The 21,098-nt window shown below is 44.7% G+C and overlaps 1 pseudogene; it reads right to left on the bottom strand.

Annotated features, from left to right (window-relative positions):
• Positions 1-20,505: 20,505 nt before the first annotated feature.
• Positions 20,506-20,625, bottom strand: LOC136643485 (5S ribosomal RNA; annotated as a pseudogene).
• Positions 20,626-21,098: the final 473 nt, after the last annotated feature.

The raw sequence follows: 21,098 nt of genomic DNA, 5'->3' as shown, positions 1-21,098 counted from the left end.
TGGGTCATCCTGGGGTTTACTGAAAGGACCCTCGGGCTTTATGTTGACACTTGCCATACACAATATTATTGTGATGATCTTTCTGGAAGCTGAAAGAAAATGGGGAGGTAGTGTGCCACTACTCTCCATCAGAATGCACAACAGGGGAAAACCCTGCTCCCCCCAGAGCAACCTGTTTGCAAATCATTTGCTCTGCAGCTGCCAATTTCCATGCCTGCTAGGCAGTTATGTGTGACATTTGGAAAGGGGATGCACATCTCTCTACAGCAATTCTCCGCGGTATACTGCTGACCATGTTCCCTGTTAATTAAAATTTAAAAGATAAGCAGGAGTGGTGGGAGGAGGAAGAAGATGAAGGTCACACACCAGTTGCTGCTCATCTTGAAGGGAACCTAATCAGGCACTATTTCTCTTGGCTGCCACTTTCTGATATATATTAATTTGTACAGGCAGGAAAGAATGTTTGCTTCACAGAAAAATCTAAGACATCCTATTAATTCAAATGCCGAAGACACACCGCTAGTTTTCAGGTGTGTTGTGCTATTCTTAGTGGCCTGGAGTTTATGTCTATGTCCAGTTGGCCCCAGTTGGCTCTCTCTTATAGAGCAGGGCTGCATATTATGTGCAACATGGGGGCTGTTGGTAATGAGAGTTCTGGATGAAACAGATTGATCTGGATCTATTTCAGTCTCACATCAGTCCCACATCCTGTCTTTGGGACAGAGATGGTTTTGGTCCCCTTGGTGGATGATCTGGTCTGGGGACTGGTCAGGGGGGAGGTTGTCTTTGTTGGTCCTCCTGAACCTCTCAGCAGCTTTCAGCACCATTGCCCCATCCTTCTGAGGCGGTAGGTGAAGTTGGGGCTTGGAGGCACTGTTTTGCAGTGGTCTTGGGCCTTCCTGGCTGACAAGTTCTAGATGGTGGTATTGGGGATGCCTATTCAGCACATGGTCATTAGTGCATGGGGTGTCTATCTTACCCCATGCTGTTTAACTTTTACATGAAACCACTGGGAGAGGTTATCCAGGGATTTAGAATGGGTTGCCATCAGTATGTAGATGACATCCAGCTCTATCTCTCCTTGTCTCCCAATACTGGGGGGAATGTTGAAGTGATGGAGCTCTGCCTGGGGGCTGTTGGGAACTGGATGTGGCGATGAAGTTGAAATTAAATCCAGACAAAGCAGAAATTGCCTTGGTCCGCAACCACAGTGGCCCATGCTTTGGGGGCAACTCATTTAGATTACTGCAGTTGTTCTAAAACTTTTTTGCGCCACTGGCCCTTTTGTTCTACAACTCATCCCCACGGCTCCCAGTCCTACCCTATAAAAAGCATTATTTAGGGCAGCAGTTTGCATGACCCACTAAGGGCACAATCCTGGCCTTCACTTTGGCCAGCGCAAGTGCCTTGCACAGGTCCAGGAGGGTCACAAACATGCCGTAAAGCACATTTGAGCCTCCTCAGGAGTAAGCTGGGCTGGCACATGGAAGTGCGCCGACCTGCGGAGGCTTACACAAGCCTCTGCGCCGACTTCCTCGGCAAGCCTTGTGTCGGCCTGGCTGGGCTAATGCAAGGCTCTGAGGTGGGGGGGGAGAGACTGGAGGGTAGCAGGAGGCAGAGCTGGGATCCAGCACTTATACTGGATCCCAACCCCCTTCCCCAGGAGTTTGGAGAGGTTTCAAGCTGCTCTGCTCTCCTTCAACTTGTGCCACCTCTGGAGATGGTGCACGTCCAAGGAGATTCATGGGGCAAAGGCGTCTTACCCAAAGCTGAGGGGGAAAGGTTCTCCTTGCCTCTGGCTGAGCTGCTTTGGGCCCCTATCCTGTGCTGGATACTGCACAAGCCTCTTGACTTGCCTGTTCCAGTCAAGGGTAGGATTGTGCCCTAAGGAATATAGAAACAAAATTCAACATATACAATTAATTGTACATTTATTCAAAATCCAATTAAAACTTTTTAGTTTGGTTTAATTTATTCAATCAAATTAATCAACTTGATCCAGTGATATCAGCTTTTCAAAGTCTGACAGTCATCTAGAAAGAATTTTAGATATCATGTTTAGTAACTACTTTACTGTTCAGTAAATACTTAATGTAATGGATGGGGCTTGATGAAATGATACCATTTTCCCCATGTTTTGTTCAAAGTCATTTAGCAGGAGTCTTACCACGTTTAGTAATCTGGAACGGATTTCTTTGCTTGGAGAGAAGTTGGATGGCCACACTGAAATCATGTTCCACCAAATATGATATTGGAAATGCAACAAAGAGCTTCTTAACCACCAGCCATAGTTGAGGACAGTGATCAAAACTGTTGGTACAATTTCTTAAACTTTGGCTACAGCGTAATGACATTTTGCAGCTTAATTAGTTCTTCCTCCGCTACCCCATCTTCCTCAGTATCTGAAAATGACTTTGAGCCCAATCTTGAGCTGTTGGGCACTGGTGGTACCAGTGTCCTGCCAGTGCTGGGTACCACAGATGTGGTAGAGGAGGGGAGGGGCTGGAGAGGAAGGGCTACTGGCATTGTGATGATGTCACAACCACAGGCAAAGTGATCCTATATATTGCAGGAAAGAGGACGACAATTTGGGGATGTTCTTGGTAGGTACCCCCAGGATACATAATGTGTAGTTTCTCTCTAAGTTTGCAATCCTGTGCCAGTACACTTGGTAGTAAGTCCTACTGAACTCATGAACCACCCTACTTTTTGGTGTTGTTGTTGAAAGGCAATATATAAATATTATAACTTAATACAGTGGTTCTCAAACTTTTAGCACCAGGACCCACTTTTAGAATGAGAATCTGTCAGGACCCACTGGAAGTGATGTCATGACTGGAAGTGACATCATCAAGCAGGAAAATTTTTAACAATCCTAGCCTGCAATCCTACCTGCACTTACCCAGGAGTTAAGTCCCATTTACTATCATTGTTAAAAGCATATACATAGTAACCTGTTAAAAGTACAGGTCTGTAGCATTTCCCCAAATACAGTCACATGCATTGAGGGTAGCATTAAGTCTAATACATTAAAAATAAAATATTGAAATGAATGGGGTCCCACTTGAAATTGGTTCATGACTCACCTAGTGGATCCTGACCCACAGTATGAAAAACACTGGCTTAATAAATAATGAACGGAGGATCCTGTCTGTGAGGGAAACCCAATCTTGCCAGTGTATTACCATCTTAAAACAATCAGTAATGAAGTTTTTCCAAGCATTGCTTCTTATTTATACTCAAGACTTTAGACATGAGGAGGATGGGTTGAAAATTCAGAAGAATACCCAAACAGCTACCTTGGCATGTAGTGTGGAGTTCCTTTGACTCACACAGCAATTTGGCAGTACGAAAACACCCTGAGTACAGGAGTTCTCAACTAAACATGAGTTTGTAAACATCCAGTTTATATCTAAGAAACTACTCTGCTATTTTACCTTTTATAGCAAGGATTTGTAAGTGTGTGTATTTGCTCACTGGTGGCACTTTGCCAGTGGATGCTTCCATTTGAAGACAAGGTTATTGCCTTGTAAATCAGCATGAGGTTATTGCTAATGCCTTTTAATTAAAAACCTAATAATCAGTTCCCTTTCTTTTAACTCTTAAGGAAAACATGAAGGAACAAAAGTCTTAATGAATTGGGGACATGCTAGCACAAAAGCTACAAATTATTGCTACAAGGAAGAAAAATATTTTAACATTTTCTTGTCCATTGCTGTGTCCCGTGACATTCTGGAACTTAAATAAATGTAAGCTCTTTACTCTCTGCCCCATGGCTTAAAACCTCCTCCTCAATGGGCAGCCTAATCCTAACCTGTGCTGGAATAGGCAAGCTAGCTGGCCTGTGTTGTATTCAGCAGAGGGTTGGAGGTGGCTCTGGTGCAACTTGGGATAAGGGGATATTTTTCCCCTTACCCCAAGCTCTGCCTTAGCCACTGCAGTGGGACTACTCGCCCGCTGAATTGCTCATGCAGATCAGAGCAACCCAGTGTTAGGCCAGATTGCTCAGGAAGGGCATTAGGATCCGGCCGAAGTGCTGGAGGCTAGTCCCACCCCTCCCTCTGGGTCTGGCCTGCCCACCAGTCTACCAGCCATCTGCCCTCTTCCACGGTACACCCATGAAATGCCCTTTCCTGTCCTCCCCAAACCCCTGCGCTGCTGTCATGAACTTATCTTTACTGGGGCTTGCTTTGGCACATCCTTGCACTGGGCTGGCTCCCTGACTCCTGCAGTGCCACGAACTTGCTTTACGCCACATTTGCAACACCTGGAAGCAAGTGCAAGGGTCTTGTGCTAGCTTACGTGCAATTTAGGATTGTGCTTTAAAGCTGCAATCTGACGTTTAATTGTCTTGAATTCTATGGGACTTACAAGTAAACATGCATAAGATCAGGCTCCACAATATAGTTCAGGGTGAATCAACTGGCAAGCAGTTTGCCAGTCAAATTCAACTCCTGAAGCAGCTGTATCTGACCCTAGTGGGCTCATCCAAATTCATTCAAAGATTTCTTAACTTTTTAAAAAATTGAAACTTTATATACGTAGTTTTGTTTCTAAGGAATGCAGGAGTGATTCAAACTACTGTATGTATTATCTGGGGTTCTGTGATTCTTTCCTCCATTTTTTTAATTAAACAGACAGGGAAACCCCTGTAGTGAGTGCCCAGAAACCTCTGTCTTCTTTGTGAGTGGTTCTGTTTTGACTACAGTTCTGTTGCATGGGGCTGGAAACTTCAGAAATAGAGGGGACAGAAGCTATGCAAAGCTACACTAATCTTATGAATGAAACCTCATTTAAGTAAGGAAAAAATGAGAAATTCTGAAATTGACATATCAGCATTTTATTTTCAAAGCTTTAGGGTACTGCATTATTGGCAAATGGTCTACATTTGTAACCTTTTATAACCAGTATACAGTAGAAAATCTTTCTAGTTTTGTAACTTGAGAATATTGTTAATACTGTAGTTTAGTTAAGAAAAAATGACATTTTTGTCACTACTTTTCCAAATCTGTTTTTTCTCCGGAGTTTCTGGTAGTATTTAGCTATGTATGGATCTCCTTTGTTGTCGTCTTTTTCATATATGTAATGATAAAAACCAGTTTTAAAAAAAAGTATCACCGATATTGTTGTAACGTAGTAGTCTTCGCTGGTGGTGGTAGAATAAATGGCACAGGAGTGTGTTTCAAACCATTACCACTTGTGTAAGAAAGAGCCCTTAAAGGTTAATTTCTCTTGGCAAATGTCATGCCCCTGAAGTTCAATTAGGACTGATATTTATGTGATTGCCTTTCTCCCATTCTAAAGTGGTGATTATTGCTTTTTAAGAACTGATTAAGGACCCACAGGAGTTTATGGGGGAAAAAATCGTGTATGATGCATGTACTCTGTTCTGGAGACGGTTCAGTAGGCATTATCCCTGCCCTTTGAACACAGATGGTTTCCACTGCTCTGTCTTGCATTGCAGCTGTCACAACAAACTTTCTGGGATTAAAAGAACACGGAACGTTTGAGGAAGTGAGCTTGGCTTTATAGGCAGAGGAATCCAAGAAGAAAACTCTTAGTCAAATATTCCTTGCAGTTGGGGCAAGCAACACCAGTTGCTTGTAGATGCGCTTATAACGTACCTTCCAGCAGTATTCAGATCAGAATTGTGTGCATTCAAAGATTCTCCATGGGGAAAATACATATTTTGGATTTGGGTGCAGAATTTAGGATGCTTTGATCTGAAGGGGGGGGAACGCTTCAGCTCCCGAATTCTAAACATACGTGTTCTCATGTATTTGGAATTGCCCCATTTATTTCAATGGCACCCATACAGATGTGCCTAGGATTGGAACCTTTAACCATCTGTAAGATCAAATTCTTCTTTCCTAGGTTACTTTCCTCCACAGAATGAAAAGGAATCCAGGAAAAAAACCCATCTATTAGTTTACTGCACTCAAGATTCTCCTCTGTGGCCGAATGTATCCTCACCATAGACATTTGAGTCCCAATTTGTGGACCCAAGATGTTAACATTTCCCCAAAACTGTATGGGTTTACCTCTCCCCACAAAAGTGTATACATAGGTAAAAAATAACGAATGTGTAGGAGAATGTTGAAACTGGAAATGGATTCCTCTAATAAGAAGGGAGCAATTGTGAAAATCTCTGCAAATTGTTATTATGACCTTTGCATAAGTGTTTTATGGTTCTCTTTCCCCTTAGTTTTCTAGCTCAGAAACATGATTATGCTTTGGGTGGGAAGCATAAACTGGGAGTGAGTAACAGGATTACACGACATAACCAGTTTCCAAACTGCAAAACTTGAAAGATGGTTTAGAATTTTTGTCTTTGGTGGCATGTGTGTTTTTAAGCAATTGTCCACCTTCAGCAAGTGAGAACTGCATACAGAACCAGATTTCTGCCTGCAGTTTGGGTGAATGAACCTTCTGGCCTACCCTATAAGATTCACCAATTTGGATTTCAAGTATATATATAAAATGCTCAAAAAAGCACACAAATTTAAAAAAAAAAATCCAACAAGAAGGCACAAACAGCCCAAAGACATGAAGTGTGTCCTTCCTTTCCCTGACAGTCTCTTTCTTGAGAAAAGGGGATGCGTACTAGGCAACTGGAAAGGCTTGCTAGAGAGGCTCAGCAGCAAGGGTTTCCTGTGCTTAGTGGCCCATTCTTCCTTCCTTCCCCAGGACAAATAAACTGTAAGCCAATAAATTAGTATCCCATCTACTGACTGAGAGCCCAATCCTATGCATGTCTACTCAGAAGTAAATCCCACTGAAGTCAATGGGGCTTGCTCCCAGGTAAGCGTGGATAGGTTTGCAGCCTGAAGCTCTTGAGCAGGGTGAGAGTAGAGGGACAAAGACAATTACGTGCTTCGCCCCAGTTCTTAGATCCAACTGCTTCTCTTCTACTGAATCCCTGCATCTCCTAGAAAATTCCAGCCTGGAAATAGCTGCCAAAGTGGCCAGATGTTAGAGTGAGGGAGTCTACACTGAGGCTGAGGTTTTCTCACCCAGGCTGCTGCTGTCGCTGGCTTTTGACTGCCAGTGGAAGACACACAAAGCACTGAAGAGGCGGAGGAATGTCTATTTGCAAGCATTTCCCCAGTCCTCAGATGTTTCTCTTTTCTCAATGATAATGCCCTTATTTTCTCGGGGAAGGACTAGCAGGCTGCAAATGCGTAAGGGGATCAAAACCAGCTGTAACTTTCTGCATAAGGTGACTTCTGCATTCAGCTCTTTTGAGCACTTTTCCTGGAGGAGCAAACATGAGATACTTTTTCATCTCATTCTGGTTTCCCCCCCACTCCCATCTGAAGTTTCACATCATCTCTACATTACATCTCTTGTTGAATCAAAATGGGGCACATAGGGAGCTGACGGAGGGGACAGAACATAAAATCATAAGAAGAGCCCCACTGGATCAGGCCAAAGGCCCATCTAGTCCAGCTTCCTGTATCTCACAGTGGCCCACCACTGTGCCCCATGGGGCACACGAGACAACAGACACAACCTGTGTCCCGGTGCCCTCCCCTGCATCTGGCAGTCAGAAGCAGCCTACCTCTACCTTGCACATACCTACCATGACTTATAACCTGTGATGAACTTTTCCTCCAGAAATTTGTCCAATCCTCTCTTAAAGGCGTCTAGGCAAGATGCCATCACTACTTCCTGTGGCAAGGAGTTCCACAAACTAATTACACGCTGGGTAAAGAAATAGTTTCTTTTGTCTGTCCTAACTCTCCCAACACTCAACAGAAGATTACTTCCATTACACAATTTAGTTTGAGAGCAGAATTTTGGTTTCTTTTGGAATATGGAGATTTTAGAGTTGCATTGACACCAAATTCTTGAATTTCCAGGTCTACATGTTGTTTGGAGCTATGATTCGAAGTGCCCAGGTGTCCTTCATGATATGCATTTGCTTTCTAATAGTGTAAAAAATAAAATCACCCATCTGTTGAAATAAAATTTTCCAAGGCTTTTCAATCTGTGTTAACTCTGCTTCTGTTGTGGTCACAGGGAGTGCTGGTTTTGAGTACAGCACCAACAGCAGAGTAAAACAAATGCCCAGTGCTGAGTGTTTGGAAAAAAAATACTAACTGATGCATCCTAAAGCATGGGATTTGGTATTTTGTGGTCTGAAGTTGCCTGTCTCCCACCCTTCTTCCCTTCAAGCCCAGAACCACTGTGGAAAACAGAATGCTGGACTAGATGGGCCTTTGGCCTGATTCAGCAGGGCTTTTCCTATGTGTGTGGGATCTCTGCTTACAAAGGCTGAGCTGCTACATAACTTAAGTGCTTTATAAATATTATGAACTGATGGTGCTTCTGACTTCTTGAACAGAGAAGCTTATTTTTTGCAATACTGCACAAGGAACTGTCTCACACTCAGTCAGACTCTTGCTCTATCTATCTATCTATCTATCTATCTATCTATCTATCTGTCTGTCTGTCTGTCTGTCTGTCTGTCTGTCTGTCTGTCTGTCTGTCTGTCTGTCTGTCTGTCTGTCTGTCTGTCTGTCTGTCCAGTCCAGTCCAGTCCAGTCCAGTCCAGTGGCGTAGCTAGAGGGGTTGCAAAGCACAACGTTTAGCAGGGAGCCTCACCTCAGCGTGCAAGTGGCCCTTCCCGCTCCAGAGCGAGGCGTTCGCCTTGGTTTTGCTCCTCCAGTCTAGAAGGGCTCCGAAGGAAAGGGTCACTTGCATACTGCAGTGAGGCTCCCTGCAAAACTTCATGCTTTGTGCCCCCTCTAGTTACGCCACTGATCTACTCTAGCCTTGTCTCCTTGGATTGGCATTCCCTGTCTACTGCATGGCAAACTGGGCAGGAAGTGAAGCCTACCAAGCTGAGCTGTGCATGGGCCACTTTGGGGTGCACAACAAGCCAGAAGTTTGGTGGTGACGTGATGATGTCAGCACTTGAACATCTGGCCCCTTTAAAGAAAAAGTTACCCAAAAGCACCAGTTCTGCTGCCAAAAAGTGTTTTTTCTTTGTATGAATGCCTGGAGAGTTTTCTGAGAGATCAGAAACCTTGAGAAAAATTTAAAAGGTGCCCATTCTTCAGTGACCAAACCGATTGGTGTTTGTCTATGCAAATTACAGGACTACAGAAATCTTACATGACACATTAAAGTAAGAAGCCCTGCCCTCTTGGGGCTCTGAGCAGGATGAGGAGATGGGACTAGTTAAGGTTTCTGTCCTCCATCACCCTGGTTCATGCCTTTTCTCCAGTCACAGTGAATACTGTACTGGAAAGTGAAGGTCATGAAGATGCACCCAATAGTAATAAAGATACACTAGAGTAGAGTAGAGTAGAATGACCTTGCTTTCACTCTCCATATACAGTACCATTGATGTTTACAGTTGCCTTAGCCACAAGTCAGGATGAATGAGTTCTGCCTGGCCACTTTCATGGAGAAGGGAAGATATCTCCTTGTTCTATTTTATAATGCACTTAGACTTGATTCTAATTATATTTACTATGAAACATGTTCCATTGAAATGAATGGGACTCAGGCTGATTCACATGATGCCACTTATGCAAAGATGCCATCTTGTGTGCAGGGTTAAGCTTTTGCCACACCAGTGCAGAACAACCAAAATATAGGTTTTGAGATTGGTGCCCTGAAAGCTAATCATGCAAGTTGGCTGCTGGACTTGCTTTTCACAACTAGTGACCTGCCAGGGGCAGGAATTTGAAGAGACACTGCGGGGCTGGGTAGGGATGCTGCCTTTCCAAGGTAGTTTCCTCCTTGCAGTTTCTGTTCCTTTTATTGCTTCCTGTTGGGCAAAACAGCAGGATTACTGACAACTAGACCCTTAATTGCCTTTTAATGTCAGTTCCTGGTCCCAGGGAGGGGAGGGAGGCTTTATTTACAGGTTTCCTCCAATTACTTTTTCTTCTGGAGTGAACAGCACTATTTCATATGGAAAAGAAAAACAGAGAGAGAAAAGCTGGGTTAAATCATATAAATAAATAATAGATAGCATGCAAACTGGTTTTACCAGACATCCTAGTGAGACAGAAAAAAAAACCTGTGTCTGCTGTGAGCAACCGTGAATCCATTGTATGTTCAAATCTCTTAAAACAAAACAGAAGAACAAGCCCCCTGTCATCTGAACAGAGCTTCCAGGGTCCAGGGCATGAAGATCAGGTTTCCCTCCTGTGAGTGTTTGGATCTTAAAACTGCTTTTAGATCACAAGAATGAAAATGAATCCATTTAAACCCATTTTTCCATCTTGTGGAATTGTGGTGTCCTGGACTACCAGACAGGGAGCTCATGTCTGTTGCAAAAGAGACCTGGGGAAAGGTGACAGTGGAACTCAGGAGGTTTCTTCACTTCTGGGGGGGTGGGGGTGGTAGGCAGGGCTCTGGCATGTGTTGCTGTCTGAAGAAAAGGCGGTCAAGGCTTTAGAAGAGGCTTTGGCTTCCAGCATTGAAGGGACTGGGTGAAGCAGCCTCCCCTGCCTTCCACCAACACCATTCCCTTTGTTTATTTGTCTGAGGCGACTGCTCAGACCAGAGGAGGATTCCAACTAGTGCTGAACCACAAATTTTGTTAGGAGAACGTCCATACTAAATGGGGGGGGGATACAAGGGGGGGCCTGAAACCGCTTCCCCACAGACCTTTTGCCACTGCCTGTTTTGTGTCAGTGCTCTTCCCAGTGGGCACTGTGTCTCTGACTGATCGTCTGTCTTCAGCATAAATACATCTGCCTACTTTACATTTTTGTAGATCAGAAATTAGATTTCTTGGCATAGATTTTTGGAGTTGCTTTGCAGAGAATCTTGTGTACTTGCTGGACAATTTAGAACATGTGAGCCCTCCTCGTTTTCCCCCCTGCCTGTAACAGCTCTTGAGTGTCATACTCTGTGGTTTGCTTTCTTTCCTTTTTTAAAAAAAGGTGCAATTTCTGCAGAAAGAAATTGTGATTCTGGAGAAGCACCATTGAAGGGAGGCTGTGAAAGAGGTACCTAGCAGCTGTTCAGCCTTTGCCACACGCCCATGATTCTAATTAAGGGGCTGGTCCAAGAAGGGAAATAGGCTTGCTGCCTGCAGGAGAGGGCCCTCCTCCCAAGGGATGTGGAATGCTGATTTATTTTCCTCCTGGCACATTCTGACCCTGCCGCGTTTGCTCCAGGAGAGCGATGAGTTAGGCAGCTGTTCATGCCATGAAAATAATTCATTGGCTGTAGGTCTGAGCCCATTTTCTGTCTTGCTTCCTCATTAGGTGGACCACCGACAAGTGAAGAGGCTGCAAATCTATATGGTTGCAAGAGCAACATTGCATAGTTGCAATAGGGCATGAGTGGGCAGGGCTGGGGATGGAGTGTGGGACCTCTGTGGTGTGATCAGTGCAAGTGAACACAATCCGGACTGCTGTGTCATAAACAGAAAGTGGGAACTAAATATGCATATAAGAAGATGTTCCTGGATGAAAAAACCAGTGAGATAAGTCATATACCATACAGAAAATCACTATTTTGTATTTACACCATTTGGAAGACATTGGCCTCATTTTACAGCCAAGGAAGTGACTAGTCAGTAAATCTATGGAAGTGGTTCTCAAACTTTTTAGCACTGGAACCCACTTTCTAGAATGAGAATCTGTCGGGACCCACTGGAACTGATGTTATTAACCTGGAAGTGATGTCATGGCCAGAGGTGACATCATCTATTTTGGCTTCAAAGCTAACCCACAATCGGCCTAAGGTCTCATTATACAGCACACTCATGCTTTTATTTTGCATAGCTCAGAATTCAAACATTCCATCTCAGAACTCAAAGCAGAACACTTGGATCTTTCTCCAACTACACAGTCCCCTCCCTTCTAGCATCCCACCTTCTCACCTGTTTGGGGCAAAGTACTATGCTTCTCTCCCACTGGGAGCCAGTTCTGCCCAGCAGCTCTGTACCCTGTATTTTCAACTCTGTATGTTCAACGGTGGTTAAGCGCTATGTGACCTACCTGAAATTGGCTTGTGACCCACCTAGTGGGTCCTGACCCACAATGTGAGAAACGCTGACCAATGTTTTATTTGTCAGGTACCAGAAAATTGGAATATTGATAAGTATTTATAATGGCAAATAACTGAAATATCTCGATAAATAGGATTGTTTTTAAGGTAATTAACATGGTGGCTTTTTAACACATGCAGAGTATTCTCTGACTGATATGGCTCTTTCTCACAACCTGAAGAAATAAAGAATGCTACGGATGCATGCACACTTAAAGATGTATTTTGTTTGTTTAACATTCTTCCAGTGTGGCAGTTGGCCAGGAGAAAACTGACCAGGGGCGCAATCCTAACCCCTTTTGTCAGTGCTTTTCAGCACTGGCATAGCAGTGCCAATGGGACGTGTGCTGCATCCTGCAGTTGGGTGTCACTCGCGGAGACCTCCTCAAAGTAAGGGTATGTTTGTTCCCTTACCTCAGAGCTGCATTGCCCTTCTGTCAGTGCTGGAAAGTACTGACATAAGGGGTTAGGATTGCGCCCCAGGTTGGTGAAATTCTGGACAACCTTATGCATAAGTCGTGCACTGTCATAAAGAAATAACAGCCACTGAGGTTTTAATTTTTCTCCAGACCTCTGTTATATTTCAAGCAGGGACAGATATAAAGCTTAAATGGGCCATTACTCATTAGCTCTTCCCTCAAGCCACTTTTAAATATAGGCATATACTGCTTTACCCTTTAGGCCACAGAAAGCTGTCTCCATTTCACATTTTCTGCCTGTCTCTCTGTGCTCTGGTGTGTCAGGTGGAGACGAGCTGACAGTCCCGATTCTCTTCAGCCAGAGGTTGGAGCAATGCTTCCTGCATGAGCATAAGGTGAAATCTTGATGAGTAGTGTGGTGAACCCAGGGGAGCCCAGGCCTGTTTTATTAATGAGATCAGCAGCTGCCAGATTACTCCTGTCTAGGAGTAGGAGTGAGGTCAGGCAGGTGAGCGAGGAGCTTGGCACCGCGGTCACTGCCACATCCTGCATTTAAAATTCCAGGCCCCTCCAAGTCCATCTGTCTCCCACACAGTCGTCTTAGCCTTCAGATTTGGGAGCAAATGAGCACAGGTCCATTGGGGGAATGGGGCAAACTTATTTTCCAAGAATCTTTGCATTTGATTTCACAAATAGGCTCAAGACTGGTTATCCCATTGGTCTGAATGGCAGATAAGAAATGACTTGGGGCTGCTGCTTTTCATAGCTCCCAACTCTGAATTCTGCCACCTGCCCAGCCTCAGAACATAAGAAAAGACTCACTGGATCGAATCAAGTCTCCGTCTAGTCTACCACCCTGTTCAGAAATAATGGCCAGTCAGATGCCTCTGGAAAGCTTACAAATGGGGTGTGAGGTGACCTTCCCATGCAGTTATCAGTCCCTGGCACCTGCTTTTCTCAAGTATGCTGCCTGTCGAGGTGGCAATCATTCACCCCCATTCACTATCAGCTTGGGGATCCATGCTGACCAAGAGAGCAGTGAATGGAGTTGAACATAGACAAGGGGGAGGGGATTTCAGTTTACTTGGGGAGTTCCCAGATGTGCAGATACTTGGTAAACAAAGAAACTAAAGGAGACAGAAAGCACCAAAAAGAGATCCTTCTGATGAGAGGAGTGCCATCTCCCATTACTCCAACAAAGCTAACAACTCCCGTCTTCCCAACTAGTGTCCAAGGGCAGGGTTGCCAATACACTGGGGAGGGGTACCTTCCATCCCCAGAGAATCACTTTAGGAGAGAAGGGAAGTTGTCTCCCCACAAGCCTTGTGAGTATCTGACTTGCCATGAGCAATAGCCCTTGATGTATCTTCCACGAAAAAGAATATTTTGTTGGATTGTTAAAAAGTGTCACACTCTTAACCTTGATTACACAGGGTTGTCCAAGATTAATTGTACCAGAGTGGAATCGTGACTCTAGGATAGCAATTTTCAACCTTTTTCATCTCACAGCACACTGACAAGGCACTAAAATTGTCAAATTTTCAGACACTTGACAAGGCACACTATGCTACTAGTGGGCGGTTCACTTCCTCCATTGGCACTACTAATAAATGACCTGAAAAATCCCACGGCACACCAATGTGCCTTGGCACACTAGTTGAAAACTGCTGCTTTAGGGGGTCAATGGGGATGGGGCCTTAGCTCTGTGTAGTGCTTTGCAGGAAGAAAGTCCTAGTTTCAGTCACTGGCATCTTCAGGTGGGGCTGGCATATAGTCTCCTGTCTGAAAACCTGGAATGCCACTGCCAGAGAACACAGATCACACTAGGTCAGGGCTTCTCAAACTGGGGTGTTGCAACACCCCAGCCAGAGGGCCCTGGACTCTGCCCCTTTAAGGGCGGGGGCAGGGTGGAGGCAGTGAGGTGATCCCCAGGATTGTGTCGCTAAGGAGGTGCAGGTACTGGCATTTACTTACCAGTCCCTGCAGCAGCTTCCTGGGGGTGTGGGAAACCCTGTGCAACCGTCTGCAGGGCTCCCCAGCCTTCTAAAAGTGAAGCGCAGCGACCGCCCTTCTGGTTTTGCAGAGGTGGAGCTCAGTCGCTGTGCTTTCACTTTTAGAAGGCTGGGGAGCCCTGCAGACAGTCGCGCAGGGCTCCCTGCACCTCCAGGAGGCTGCTGCAGGGACTGGTGAGTGCATGCCAGTCCCTGCATCCCCAGTAGTGATGGGATACTGGGGATCACGTAGCTGCCTCCCCCACCCCCCGCTCCCCCAAGAACTTACTATGGCTCAAACTCTCCTAGAGAGTTTGAGCACTGCTGCACTAGGTAGATGGACAAATTGCCTGTCTCAGTATCATATGCTCAGCTGCAGATAAAGTAACAAGCGATCAGCAAAAACATGTTGAAGCTTCTCTTGTTACGCACCAAGCGGAGTGTGGTCCATTAACATCTTGATTTAATATCTTAGCTTTTTTGCGCATGCAGAAAAATCTGGTTGGCTCACTTTGACTTAGAACGTCACAGATTGTGTTAGCAGGCTTTTTAGTTTAACAGAACTCTTCAGCCTGGAACAAATTAAAAGGGGGAGGGGAAATGCTGAAGTGGGAATCGGCACAACTCTGATGCTGAGACTCTCTCATTACTACTGACCAGTGGAATACTACTGGTCAGTAGTAATGCCACTGGCATACTCTCATTGCTACTGACCAGGGAGCCTCACCACAGCATGCAAGGAGCTCCTCTCCTCCCCTTCGGAGCCATTCCAGGCGGGGAGAGCAAAACGGAGGCATTCACCTCCACTTTGCTCCCACCACCTGGAATGGCTCTGAAGCAGAGGGGCAGTTTGCATGCTGTGTTGAGACTCCCTGCAAAACCTAGTGCTTTGCACCCCCTCTAGCTACACCGCTGCTACTGCTGGTACTCGAGTGCTACATCTCTTGCTATTACTGATGTGACGGTTCTGAATCTCTCATTTTCTTACCCTACGTTGATTCTTAATATCTCTGAAACTGGAAGGCTTTGAAGATTTTGAAGATTCCAGCAAACTCCTGCCTCTCACCCGCAGTCCATTCTGGTCCATACTACAGGGATAAGACCCATAGCTTACCTTGAACGGCTTTTGCAAGGACCATGTGCAGATCTCTCTGGAACAGTGCTATACATAAATGCTAAATATTTTCCTTGCTATTACTATGTCATTGTTCATTTCTTTGCTCTAATGCACAATATAAACTGTGCCAGAATGGGATGGTTTCCAAGCTGTCTGGCCTTTCCCCTCAGTCACATTCAAACCACCTGAGATGTCCCATGCCCACGGCAACTTCCTAGCTGTCGGCAGCCTGGCGTGTGAGACAGGGGTCGGGAACCTTTGGATGAATATTTTTCACAGCTTGTGTCTGCAGCTGTCTCATTCTGCAGCCTGAATCCTCATTGCATCCAATCATCTTTGGCTTTAGATATCTATACAGACAGTTTAATAATAATGTTATTTTATTTTATATTATAAAATAATATAAAAGTTAAAGTTTAACTCACCCAAGACTAGATCATGCCTTTTAGGTGAAGGGGTTCAGAATAGTTAAAGTAATGCCCTTCCTTTAAAAAAAAAAAAAATTCAACTTTGTGTTTATAAAACAATTTAAAATCAGTTAGATAACACTGCATGCAGGCTTTCCATTTGAATCAAACTCTTCATCAGGCAGGCAGGCAGGCAGGAATATTTTCCAAATTGTTTCCTAGGGTTTCAGCAAGATTATTTAGTCATGCAAATACATTTAGGACTAGTTTCGCCTAGGCCTAAATGTTCAGGCCTACATTTAGGCCTGCTAATTGGGTAAGAGGCACTTTTTCAAGTGGGTGCTCCTTTTTTTTTAGCAGGGGGAGAGTAACTGGCCCACCTCACCCCAGCAGTGTCTGTTCTAGTGGCTGTCTGCTGGTATTCATTTGCATCTTTTTAGATTGTGAGCCCTTTTGGGACACGGAGCCATTTAGTTATTTGATTTTTCTCTGCAAACCGCTTTGTGAACTTTTAGTTGAAAAGCGGTATATAAATACTGTTAATAATAATAATAATAATAATAATAATAATAATAGTTCTCACTGGGGTGCCACGGGAGTCCCTGGTGGCTTCTTCTTCCCAGCTGTCCCAGGCCCTGCCATCTTTGTATGAATCCCAAGTGATCCACAGTGGTGGAGTCCATCTTCCCAGCTTTCTTAGGTGTGACCATCTTGCATCTCACAAGAATCACACGATCCTCCATGGGGGTGCCCTGGGAGAGTTGGGCAGAAGAGGCCACAGTGAAAGAAGGGTGTTGTGACTTTGAAAAGTTTGGGAACCACTGCTAACCCCTCAACTCTTTAATCAATTGCCAGAGATGACACCCCTCCCCCATGAATATACTGTGCCCCCCCCCGGCCCCACTGCCACTTGCCCATTCAGCATTAAGGAGAAAGTGGTTTCATGCATCTATAGTAGTATGTGCATAGAACTTGTGGCACACTAATCATGAACATGTGGGTGTTGGGGCGTGGCCAGTGGGGCACAGACATTGGGGTGGAATCAGCAGGCACTTCTCTTTCCATGTGTTTAGTGTGTTCATTGTATGCATGGCAGGCACATCCAGATACTTCATATATTTACAGCAAAAATCTGACCTGTCCCATGTCGTGCTTTATGGATGATTGGATTAAATAAATGGATTTGCCAAAATCGCATATAGTTTGAGCTGAACCATCAATTAGCATATTGATGGTATCTCCACCTGTAGTACCAAATCCTGCTTGAGGAAGTACTACTTCCTGATTCTAATAAGCAGTTGGCTGGGTGGGGAGAGTGTGGCTGTGGCACAGCTCCCCCACTTCTTTAAGGGGCTGCCATTGCCCTGATCCTGTCCTTGCTCTCAGCAAGTGGGAAGAGTCGGATCTCTGTCAGTGGCAGGCTGGAGGAGGTGCCTGCAAACATGGAGTGCAAAGCATCCCTGGGCAGGTTGCTGTCCCTACAACTCACTGCTTGACATGAGCTTGACATGCTGATACGAGCTGTTCTGGCCTCATCATGGATGCCACATTGTGGATTTCTGGGGGCACTGAACTGAACCCCTGGTGATACCCCTGCCTGCCCCTTGATGGTTCATTGGGTGCTGTCCACTGGTGCTGGTACTGGTATTGAGGATTCAGACACTGCCACAGTTGGGTGGGCCCTCTAATGGGTGTGGGCCCTTTGACACCACCCTTGGTTGTGATAATAGGAACTTTTCACAAACCTTCTTAAAGGAGGCTGATCTTTGTAGTGCCACGGACTGTGCTTTTGGTAAATCAGAAGCTGGATATTTTGCCCGTACTCATTTCCTGTGTTTATGTTTTGTCCTCCTCCTTCCCTTCTTTGTTAGATGATATACCTCTGAGGCTTCCTCTGGGGGCTGGGTCTAAGAATAGGCCCTCCGTTTGGCTGTGCTTGTCGTAAGAGGCGACTAAACAGCCACCAGGTAGTTGGGACTCGTCAGCATGGGAAGGCAGCTCATCTGAGAGAAGGAAAACTCTGATCCCAAACCTCCACTGCCTTGTGGCTACATCCAGTTATGGAAAAGGCTTCAGGAGTCAACCTCGAGGCAAAATCCGGAGCCGGAGTCCCTGAGGCAGTTCATGGCTGAACACAGTCACATTCTGACAACTCCTGCGACGCCGCTGGAACCAACTGCATTGGCCTCTGCCTTTCCATTGGACCATTTCAGCAATGTGGAGAGGAGGGATTTGCTGCATGGGAAACAGTCTATCCTCCATATCTACTTTACCCAGGCTTCGCGCACTGGTGAGAACACTCTGTTCCAGAACACTGTTCAGAGCGCAATACCATAGTCTTCCGAGACTGAAGGATGCCCACATACCACTGAGGGGATTGGAAAAGTCTGCATTTCTGCATTTCAGTGGCTCAAGCTCCTCACTGTTTGTAAGTCCACCTCTGTGATAAAATATTGGAGTAATTGCTTCAGTGTGGATTCAGAAAGGGGCATTTGCCATGTTCTCCTCCTGGGGATAAACCGTTCTGTGGAAGATTCTTAAAATGAATACTTGTTTGACTGATGAAACAGTACAGTAAAGCACAGCAAAAGAATTGGGCAATGTGTACATTGGCCTCAACGCTGTATATCTCTGTTTTCCACCAGGAGCAGTTTCCAAACTTGGAATGTTCCAGCACAGGTAGTGTGGAGGCTGGGGAGTATTTGATCTTCTCTCAGAATGACTAATTTGGCAATTTGAGATAATCTCGAATGGAGCTGCTTGGTGCCTGCAGAGATAAATGCTACTGATCACACAAGCCCCAAACTACATGCCGCCTTGTGTCATCAAAGCAATTTCAGAATCAATTTGATACAGTATTTGACAGGGGAGCGAGCCAAGATCCCTCAGGTAAAGCAGTGACCTGCTGGGGTCTCCTCAGTTTCTCCCAGAATTCTGGTAATGGAACGGCCTCTTGTGCAAACCAGCACATTGTGCTAGTTTGACTGGAACAAGTCATAACACGTAATAACAATTAAAAGGATCGTTGGGCTGGGGGGACCTTACCTAATTAAGTCTGCATTTTAAGCTCTAAGGTGGGAGTCCCGTTGAAGTTATCATTCAGTGATATTTATTTCTGACTAAACACACCCAAGCAGGCAGCCCATAGTACAAGCATTTGTTGAACAGCTGGATCCTACTGTTGTTGTTTTTTATATAGCACATGTAATTTAAAAAATGCTTTGCAGACTTTACTGTGTTTTACCTTCACAGTAATCTTGAGTAGTAGGTCACTATTACTTCCATTTTACAGATGCTGAAAGAGTGGGTGACTCTTTCTGTACCTGAGGTCCAAACTAGGTATTCAGCTGTAAAATAAGGCTCATATAGGATTGGGCCATCAGTTAAGAATGTAAATGCAAATTATCCAATATAGAATAAAGATGTATTGGTCGATCTTGAAGAATGCCATGAAGAGTTGTATTATGAAGCAGGTGCAGTGTTACTAATAAAAAAGAGTTACTAGGGAAAACTTCATTTCAGAAAATCTAAGAAATTAGTAATTAATTTCTGTAATTAGTCTGTGGAACTCCTTGCCAGAGGATGTGGTGATAGCATCTGCCTGGTTGTCTTTAAAACAACCTGGCCTTGGACAAATTTCTGGAGGAAATGTCCATCACAGGTTACAAGCTATACTGGGTATGTGCAACTTCCTGATTTTAGAAGTAGGCTACAAGCTATGCTGGGTATATGCAACTTCCTGATTTAAGAAGGGGACTACCTCAGATTGTCAGATGCAAAGGAAAGCACCAGGATGCAGGTCTTTTATTTCTGGTGTGCTCCCTGAGGCGTCTGATGGGCTACCATGAGATGCAGGAGGCTGGGCTCGATGGACTTTTGGCCTGATCCAGCTGGATTTTTCTTATGTTCTTAAATAGACAAGAAAGCCTAAAATGAATCAGCTGAGATGGAGGAAGTGCAGGAAACAATTAAGAAACTGTAATTAAATAAAACTCCAGGACTTTATAACTTGATTCACTATACTACCATAAATTTGCAAATAACATAGCAATACCATTCTCTGAGGTAATTAATGAAAGCTTGATAACTGATGTAATTTCAGAATTATGGAATGATGGAAAAATTGTGGCCATTCGCAAAAAGAATAAAGATTCAGTGTTATCTTCATCATGCAAACATACATCATTGTGATTGAAGAATGATGATATCATTTTCACAACCGATACTAGAAACAAGATTAAAGATTCTTTACAAATATACAAGTGTAAATCAAGTAGAATTTCCAGCTCACTAAAGATTAAAGGATAATGTCTGGAAATGAAGAATGTAATAAATAAAATAAGCTTCACAAACACAAGTTTATCATTAAGCATCAAAGTGTCAAGGAAGATGTCTCTAATTTACCCATTTGTTGCTTTATCGTAGAGCAGTTTTGTCATCCTATGTGCTCCATTGTTGCCTGATAAGTTTTTTCCCTTTATTTTATTTTTATTTTGAGGTGTGCAGTGAATGGTGGTTGGCAACCTTCAGTCTTGAAAGACTATGGTATAAGCCTGCAGCCCCAGGTATTCCCAAGCGGTCTCCCATCCAAGTACTAACCAGGCCTGACCCTGCTTAGCTTCCAAGATCAGACAAGATCAGGAATGTGCAGGGTAACAGTTGCTGCACGCATGTGCCAATGTTTATGTGGCACTGGGTGCCTGCCAGAGAGCATGGCCCAGTCAGACCAGTGGGCGATTCTAGTACCAGGACTGATGGCAGGAGGCCTCAGACTCACAGACCAAGAGGAAGACCAGACTTTCGATTACTGGAGCAACCACCACTCCCCATGGTCTGCTTGGATGGAGTTTTGCCTGCTTCCAAATTATATGGGCTACTGCATCTGGCTGGCACAGCAAGTGTGACTGTGACAAAATCCATATCCAAGGAGCTTCCTGACCTGGGAACTCCTGATCTGAATGGGGCAGGAACCGGGGCGGAAAGTGGGCAGTTATTGGTGGCAGCAGCTCAGTTGATATTCGATCTTCCTTATGCACTTCAATTCAGCTACACAGGTCCTCTTGGACTTGCGCCAGTTAAATTGGTGGCGCAAGTCTGAGTATTCCCATCAGGGCAGTGGAGGCTTACCCTGAGGCAAGGGAAC

This window comes from Tiliqua scincoides, chromosome 2 (assembly GCF_035046505.1).
Source record: "Tiliqua scincoides isolate rTilSci1 chromosome 2, rTilSci1.hap2, whole genome shotgun sequence".
Classification (NCBI taxonomy): Eukaryota; Metazoa; Chordata; class Lepidosauria; order Squamata; family Scincidae; genus Tiliqua; species Tiliqua scincoides.
The sequence above is the reverse complement of the archived record's forward strand: the minus strand, read 5'-3'. Positions and strand labels throughout refer to the sequence as shown.